The following is a 9,187-nucleotide window of genomic DNA, read 5'->3' on the forward strand; positions in this document are numbered from 1 at the left end:
AGGTCATTATTTATTTTTTTCAAATGTGTTTACCTTTTATTTCTGAATAATACATGCGTGTGTTTGAAATGTAAAAGGTACATAAGGTTCAATTACGAAAAGCCTTCCTCCTCCCTCAGCTACTCAGTTCCCTTCCCTGATGGGAACATTACATGGTTTCGGGGAAGCTGTCTAGAAATACTTTATGTATCATAAGCAAATGTGGGTTTTTTTCTATTAACACAAATGCTAGCATACTGTCCACATTCGTTGGTACGGTTTTTAGTTTTCACTTTTAACTTGGTGTGGAAAGGACGATGGGCCTTGCCGCACACAAAGGACCCATGTCCATAAACCCTGGCATCACGGGTTGAGTTTGTTCTTGGGGGGTGGGGTGGGGGGAGTGGGATATCCTGTAACAACAATGAAAAAGCCCGTATTTAACTTACTTGGATCTTACTGCCATTTTCCCATGATTATTATTTTCCCCAGAATAATCGAGTTAGATTTCAAGGATTCAGGGATTACTGAACTGGGTGAACTGCCCACATCCCAAACCTCACCCTCGCCCTGTTGGCTCAGCACAGCCTCCCTGGAAACGTCCAGCTCTGACTGTGCGCAGCCCAGGCAGCTCCAGAGGTTGGGAGGGGTCTGTCCTCCGACAGCCGCCCTGGGGCCCGATGCTGCTCGGGGCCTGTCACCGCTCTCACTCTCAGGGTCCCTGGAACTCAGCATTCCCTCTTCCAGCCCCTTCCCCTGGGCATTGGATTCCTGGTCTCTCTTTTGGTTTTCTTAAGATTTTATTTATTTTTAGAGAGAGGGGGAGGGAGGGAGAAAGAGAGAAAGAGAAATGAATTGGTTGCCTCTCATACCTGCTCTGACTGGGACCGAACCTACAAACTTTGAAAGCAGTTCCTTTTGTTTGCCTTTTTGCATCTCATCTGGAATAATGCACCGCTACCACACTGTACCACATGCTCACACCATCTTGAGAGGTGCTTGGTTACCACGGAGAGTTCAAAGTAAAGGCCGTTTCCCTACAGGGTGACTTAGAGGCAACTCCAGTGGGCTGGTCTGTACCTATCCTCACACTGTCACCCAGAGAGCCTTCCTGGGGGGCGCCCCTCCCCCGCCCCGCTCTCCCACACCCACTCTGTTTTTTCAACACAAACCACATACAAACACTTTGGTGCCTTATCAGACTTAACCTGCATGATGTGTTGGGAGAAGAGTGCGTCCACACTGATGGTCTAGGTCCCAGGCTCTGAGTATAAAGAACGTTTGTTTGCCTAAAGCTTCCTTTGTTTCTAGGCGGGCACACTGGTTGGAAGACGAGATGGCACTAGAACCCACCCTTGGGCACATCTGTCAGTGTCGTTATCAGGGGCCCACAATGTGCCTGGTGTCTCATCTGTAAAAATGAGCCAGGGCTGGTCTCTGTCCTCAGGAAAGGCCTGTTGGGGAGAACCCGCCTCTGTTTCCTCTGTGCTCAACTCAGCCGTCCTTTCACCTTCTCTAACGTCCCTGGAGATTATGAGACAGGAATGAAGGCACAAAGATATGCAAACGACCCAACCCTATTGGTGCCGTTACCAGTGATGTGGGCATTAGGGGAAGGGGAGAAAATGTGTGAGAATCACACCCATCTGTAGTTCAATTTATTTACTGTTTTACAATTTATCATTCCAAAGGCTTTACAAGGTCACAGTTTCTTAACTTGGTTGTTGGTATAATCAATCACTTTATTAGTTCCAATCAAAAGAAATACCAGCGTTCTAAACCAAACATGCCTGTGTACTATTTAGCTATTTGTAGCCAGAACTCAGAAATTAGTTTCCTATGAAATAACAGTGGAACACTACACATATTTCCTTCAGTTGGTTGTATGAGAGTCTCAAGACATCGTATACAGAGAATCATTACAAATATCTTTTGTTTTGGTCTTTAAGACAAAGCTAAAGGGCTTGACTTCTCCCCCGTTCCCTTTCTACTCCCTTCTGGTAGTGACCTGGAGGGACTTTCTAGTTCAGCGTCCTGCCACCGGCCCAGGTCACACTGAATGGCTTCGTCCAGCTCTGTCAGATCGGGCAGGCCAGGCCACAGGGGCAGCCGCCCCCTCTCCCACTTCCCCTTCCTACACTTCCTCAGGGGAGTGGTCTTCACCCTCATGGGAGTTATCCAGAACACCCCAACTTCCACATGGACTCTGTCCAGTCCCACTGAGCTGCACCATGTTCTCTGGCATGGCTTTGCCATAAACCAGATCGTACAAACGCAGCAACAGTTCCTTTCACAGTCTTCCAGCACTGCATTGCCAGGATCCTTCACCCTCTTGCACCCTCATCATCTTGTTCTCAAGGTTCCTTGAGGTGTGTTTCCACGCAGAATGTCCTGACTGGAGCTCTTACCACGTAGCTCCCTCTTCTGGACAACAGGAGACAAGGCCCCCTCTGCTCCCTGGAATGTGGTCAGTTTCTCTGTCAATGGTGGCAGTGGAGCTCCTGGTCACCCTACCCATGTCATGGCAGTCGCCGCCTGAATGCGAGTCTTGCTTCTGCCTTGTGTTGTCAGCCTGCTGAGGTTCATTTCCACGTTTCCCACAGACACACTAGTGCTGGAATCGGGCCTGGTCACAGCGCACAGGGAGCAAGAGTCGGTGGTTAATTGTAGTGGGCAATGGGGACCGTGAGGAAGCCAGGACACTCACCAGGCACCACTGAATGTGGGAAACACAGACCTCCATTTCCGAGCCCCAGGAAGAAAACAAGGTCGTCAGTTGCTTTGTCTCCCACGGCCCCTCACAACACTCAGGCAGCGTGCTTCTGTGCGGCACGCCATGCAGTTGGTAGCTCATGGCCCCCGGTTCCTCCCTGGGTATTCCATGGCCCTCCAATGATGGGCCATGAGTGGAACAGTGGGACCAGCCCCCAAACCCTTCTTCAGTACTAGGGGAGCTTTCTGACTGGCAGGTTCCTAGGCCACATCGGTTAGCCAGCATATTATGACTATCACTTGTACTTAACAGCTTTTTTTTTTAAAAGAGGCCAAACACACACTCAGCATAATTCAGGATTGCCATAGCTTCAGAAAGAATTCCTGTCAGGGCCCTGGCTGGGAATCTCAGCTGGTTAGAGCATTATCCCCATATGCCAAGGTTGCAGGTTCAATCCCCAGTCAGGGCACAACAAAATCATCTCAATCTCTCTCCCTCTCTATCTCTTTCTCTCTCTTTCTGCCTCTCCCCTCTCCCTCTCTTTCAAATCAATAAAAACAAATCCCATTAGGCCTTACAAAGTGAAGGGGAACAGATATTCTTCGGAACTAAATGCCTTTCTAAACCTCCTTATTCGGCGGGATTCACACACACACACACACCCCTCCCCCCATTTACACTCTTCATGGGTGATCAGTGCAATGGTGTCAGTTAACACAGACTTTTTTCTCATACAAATACATTCTTGGCAACGGCATTTGATTTTGCAATGCAGATTTATATAACTGACAAACGAAGACAAGATAAAAGTTCTCAGTAAATAAAGGAAACACGTTACATTCAAATCAGTGTTCTTGAGGCAGTTGAGTCACGTTGTGAGGCCGATCTCACAAACTCAGTCTCACTGTTGAGGAACGCACCCGTGTCTCTTGTATGTAGCACAATATATTTCTACAAGCAGTTGGATTTCTCTTTTCTTTATTGAAAGAAACGAGAAAAGTCTCAGCTAGGGGTTTGTTTAACTCTGTCTTGAGGAGTAAAAAGCCGACGGAATGGTGTTCGTGAAACTGCAGAGGCAGATGACTCCCCAGTAACAGTCTGACCTTACACCTCGTAGAGTATGAGAAACCACACAATGCTGCAACAGCAGGTCCGTCTCACCAGAAACCAACACCGCCAGACCACTATCCAATCACCCACAGCAGAAACACAGGTGTCGATGATTTTTCACCCTCACTCATTGCCCAAAGCTATCAGTCTACTCTTTTTAATGCTTTCCCTAGTCTGTTAATCAATACAAGGAACTTAAAGTCCTCTCCGAGTTTTTACCTGAATAACTAGTAAGTAGCCTTCCTGCCCCATCTCCCGGGTCTGTAACCCACACCGGGTGTGGGTTCTTTCTGACCCACTTTGATTCACTCACTCCAGTTGCAGTGTTTGAATGGCTTATCACAGCCTGCCAGGAAGTGGGGAACAATGACCAAATTCCTTAGGGTGGCATAAAGCCCCTCACTATCCGGTGTCTCACCCCATCATTTCATTCCTCCCCTCTAACACCACAGGTTCTAGCCTTGTGTGGGTTCCTCTGCTACACTAACCTCTCCTCCCTGTTCTGGACAACCTTCCAACTCCCTTCCAGCTGCTGCTGAAACCTGACTCCTTTAAAAAAAAAAAAAAAAAAGGAAAAGAAATCCTGCCATTTGTGACAATACATGGAGCTGGAGGGCATTTTGCTGAGAGAAACACTCTCTTAGAGCTGGGCATTGGAATAACCAGGGATCCTGTGACCGAGGAAGAGAATGGGTGTGGACTGAGCAGAGAAGAGCGTCTGCCCAGTCGTTGCTGGGATCGGAAGAAGCAGGAATTTACAGATATGCAAAAGGGTTGCTGGTGGAATGGAGGGCTAGATTGGGTCAGGGGTCAGTCATTGGTACTGGCCCCCACCTGCAGTGCTCTCTCACTTGCCCAGCCATAGGCAGTCAGTTGGGAGAGACACTGAATAGGTTGGATGGATCCAAGACTGGTTTTGTGGGCCTTGTGGGAAGAAAAGTCAAGGATTCAAAGAGGTTCGGTGTGATGGTGAGAAATTAAAGGACTGCATCGTGGCACATATTATATATCCTGCACTGGCATGAGTGCCTCCTTAAATTTTGCACCCTGGGTGCCTTATTCCACCCTGGTTAGTGGCCTACTATATAGTCAGGAAGTGAAAAAAAAATGGAGAATGAGTGAGAGAGGTCTTCTACATGGCAGCCAGAGAGCTGGAGGAGAGGAACTGTGGCCAGAGGATAAAGAGGTGAAGCGCATGATTTCAGAGTGAGAGCAGCTGCCCATTATAACATGGTCCGAGGCAGTGGCTTGCTAAAGTGCTATGGGGGTGAAGGTCGCTGGTGCTGAGGCAGGAAATGATCAGGAAAAGCCAGGGTGTCGGATGAGTCACCCTCTCCTTCACATCATAGTCACTTGCAGGATCCCAGGTCTTCAGTGAGTGTGGCGGACTGTGCGGCAAGGTGAGAGAGAGAAACATCACAATGTGTTTGCATTCATAATTTTGTACTGCTTTTCTTAAAGAGAGTCCTCTAAATCTCATCCTACTCAATCCCCATCAAACTTGGATCTGCCATTAGCTAGCGGCCACATCTCAGCCCTGACGTGCATGGAGAAGGGGATAATTAAGAACCTCCTTGGGCAGCGACACAGTTAGGGGCTATTCGGCGAATAGGTTGAGGGATCTGGTGGCTCACATGTGGTCCAACAGGGCTCCCAGGTGGCATAGTTGGGAGTGCTGGTGGGGGGGTCACCAGGGAGCAGCAGTGGACTGAGAACGTCCCAGAGGTGCCAGCCAACTGGGTTTTGAGCTGGAGGCAGTACCAGCTCATGTCAAGGATGAAATAGAGTGGCTCTGCCTGGTCCAGAGGTCACAGCTAGACCTCTTATGTAAGGAGGTTTGTGCTAACTGGGGCGTTTGGAGTGTGGTGGGGTATCTGAGGTTAGATGGTGGTTGTTATTTTGGTGTTAAGGTCCAGTTAGTGAACTGGGTGTTCTCTGCTCAGGATTCCAAATGGGTATCATCATCATCATCTCTATTTTAAGATAAGGACACCTGAGATTCAGGGAGATTAATCTGCCCATATATATGAGGTTGCCATCCTACTAGTTGGAAGAGGAGTGGGCTAAGATCTTTGGATTCTCAGGGCCCAGGGGTCTTTTCTACTGCTCGGGTGCTCAGTCACACCCTTTGTGGCAACTTGACAGTCAATGTCCCTCATTAAAGCGGGGTGATTTCAACTCTCCCCTCAGTTGACACACTGATTTCATATTGAAAGTTTAAACACACATGTAATGACAGTCTATGTTTCCACACCTTGAGCCTCACTGGTCAGTAAAAAAACTTATCAAGGATGCTCAGCCTCATTAGTGATCCTTCCTTTGTTCATCCCTTCCCTTCACAAATACTGAGTCCCTACAATGGGCTCAGCACAATGCTGGCCCTTAGAAAACAGCAGGGAAGAAAAACAGAATTGTAATTCCTAGGGAGCTTGTATGTTGTGGGACCTGGAATGAGATGCCATCTATAACTATCAGACTGGGGGGAAACACAAGTCGGACAATAGCAAGGGTTAAGGAGGAAGTGGAATGACGAGAGCACACATGCACTGCTGAGTATATGGTGCGGAGTGTAAATGGGTAAAATCACTTTGGAGAGCAAGTTGACAGTATCTAAAAAAAGTGGAAAATGCGTCATACTCCATGAACTAGCAATTCTTTTTATAGAAATATCCTAGAATAAAATCTTGTACATACACACAAGGAGACATTTATTTAAAATGTTCATTGCAGTAGCATAGCTTGTAATATGTAAAAGTTGAAAACCACCTAAATGTTCATGAAAAAAGAGAATGGATAAATGTAGTATAGATAAGTTGTGGGATATTACATAGGGATAGAATGATTCTGTCTTCATGGATAGATCTTAAAACACAAGGTTCTAATTTATAACTTCTCTTTTCCCTTTTTTAAGTTTTTTATTTTAATTGTTGTTCAAGTACAGTTTTCTTTTACTCCCATCCCAGCTTACCCTCCCATTTCCACCCCCCCTAGTTTTTGTCCATGTGTCCTTTATACTTGTTCCTGTAAACCCTTCCCCTTTTCCCCCGAAATCCCCTCCCCTCTCCCCTCTGGACACTGTCAGCCTGTTCTCTATTTCAGTGTCTTTTGTTATATTTGTTTGTTTGATTGTTTTGTTGTTTAATTTATAACTTATTTTATAAATATCTTTTATAGTTTTTCTTACACTTGAAAATGATTGATTTAAATTACATTTTCTGTGCTGGTGGTGTACAGGGATACTGCCGATATTCATATATTGATTTTATATTCTAGGAACCTTGCTGAACCCTCCTAAGTTTCCATTTTTGGCAGACTTGGCTAGATTTTTTTTTTATGTGGACACTCAAGTCATCAACAAATAATGACAGCCTTATTTCTTCTTTTCAATGACTGTCTTCTCATTTCTCTTATTTGTCATACGCTTCTAAGATCTTCAATACAATATTCAATTAAAAAACTGGTAGCAGATACCATTGTCTGATCTTAATTCCTAATGATTCATCACAAAGAATTATTGTAGGCTATTTTCCAGATATTCTTTTTTTAAAAGATTTTATTTATTTATCTTTAGAGGGGAAGGGAAGGAGAGAGAGAGAGGAGAGAGAGAGAAATATCAATGTATGGTTGCCTCTCATGCATCCCCTGCTGGGAACTGGCCTGCAACCCAGGCATGTGCCCTGACTGGGAATTGAACCCCAATCCTTTGGTTCGAAGGCCCCAGCTCAATCCTCTGAGCTACACCAGCCAGGACTATTTTCCAGATATTCTTTTTCAGGTTAGTAGGATCTTTGATTCCAGATTGGCAAAGAAGTTTTAAAATTTTGAATGAATGTTGAGTTTTAGCAAATGGTTTTCCTGAATCTATTGAATTAGTTATAATTTTTAAAATCTTCACCTTATAATAAAGCAGATTCCTTAATAGATTTTTCTCTCATTAAATAATTCTTATATTCTGGGGGTACACCAAACTTGGTTTTGATATACTTTAGTATGCACTTCAGGATCCCATTTGCTGGTATTTTATTTAGGATTTTGGAATCTAAGATTACAAATAGAATTGTTTTATAATTTTCAATACTAGTATTATCTTTTCCTGGTTTAGCATAATCAATTACTCTCATATAATCAGAAAACTTGCCATCTTTTTCTGTTCTCATAGTTTGCATAAGATTATCTAGAACTAGTTAAAATTAACATTAAAAATATTTTTACTTTCCTGAAAAAAATAAACACAGGTGTCTGAAACCATTCCTTTCTCCATCTTCTGGTGTGAAGGTTAAAAGTGCTACAACCATCTTGCAACCATAAGGGAAATGTCAAAAGAATCAAAAGATTGTCATTCTGTTGTTCTCAAGCTGTTGAGTGGACAAGGGTACCTGCCTACCTGCAGGCTGGTTTTGTGACCAAATAGACCCTTATTTAAGTCCTTGCAATGGAATCTTTTTTTTACTTGCAGCCGAATGTATTCCTAACTGTACAGCTATTAAAATTATACCTTTTTACTGCTCCTTCATCCTCACAATTAGCCTCCCTTTACATAGTTACTGACATTACTATCTAATCACTCTGTGTTCCCTCATCCTCTTATTATATCTAGCTAGTTTCAAATCTGTTCTTCACATTCTTCACTGACACTATGTGAGTTTAGACTCTCCATCTCTGGTCTGGACTATTTTAACAGCCTCCTAATTAGCATCCTAATTTCCAGTTGGAAATCTACCATGCTTCAGAATTATATTTCTAAAACTTTTTAACTTAAAAAAATTTATTTATTGTTTAGAGAGAAAGGAAGGCAGGGAGGATGGAGGAGGGGAGAGAGAAACATCCATTTCTTGTTCCACTTATTTATGTGTTCATTGCTTGATTCTTTTATGTGCCCTGACCAGGGATAGAACCCATGACTTCACCACATCAAGACAACTTTCTAACTAGCTGAGCTACCCACCCAGGCCTTTAAAAAATCTTTTCAAGATATTTAAAGGAGAAGTCCTCCTTAAAAGTCTTAAATGGCTCTTCTACAGGATGAAACACACTCTTACCATAGGTATTGCTTGTTTCCACCTTACTGTTTAGACCTTGCATCTCCAGGGTCCAGTCTGGCACAGACCAGGTTCTCAAATGTTTGTTAAATGACTGAATATTTTGCGTGGCTTTTTTGTTGTTTAATATCAAACATTTAAACATTTTTTAAATATTTTATTTATTTATTTTTAGAGAGAGGGGAAGGAGAAAGAGTGGAAGAGAAACATCAATGTGTGGTTGCCTCTCATGTGTCCTCCACTGGGGTCCCCACCTGCAACCCTGGCATGTGCCCTGACTAGAAATCAAACTGCTGACCCTTTGCTTTACAGGCCTGCGCTCAATCCATTGAGCTACAGCAGCCAA

Source organism: Artibeus jamaicensis, unplaced genomic scaffold, assembly GCF_021234435.1.
Source record: "Artibeus jamaicensis isolate MK-2021 breed Jamaican fruit bat unplaced genomic scaffold, CSHL_Jam_final contig_1016, whole genome shotgun sequence".
In the NCBI taxonomy this organism is placed as follows: Eukaryota; Metazoa; Chordata; class Mammalia; order Chiroptera; family Phyllostomidae; genus Artibeus; species Artibeus jamaicensis.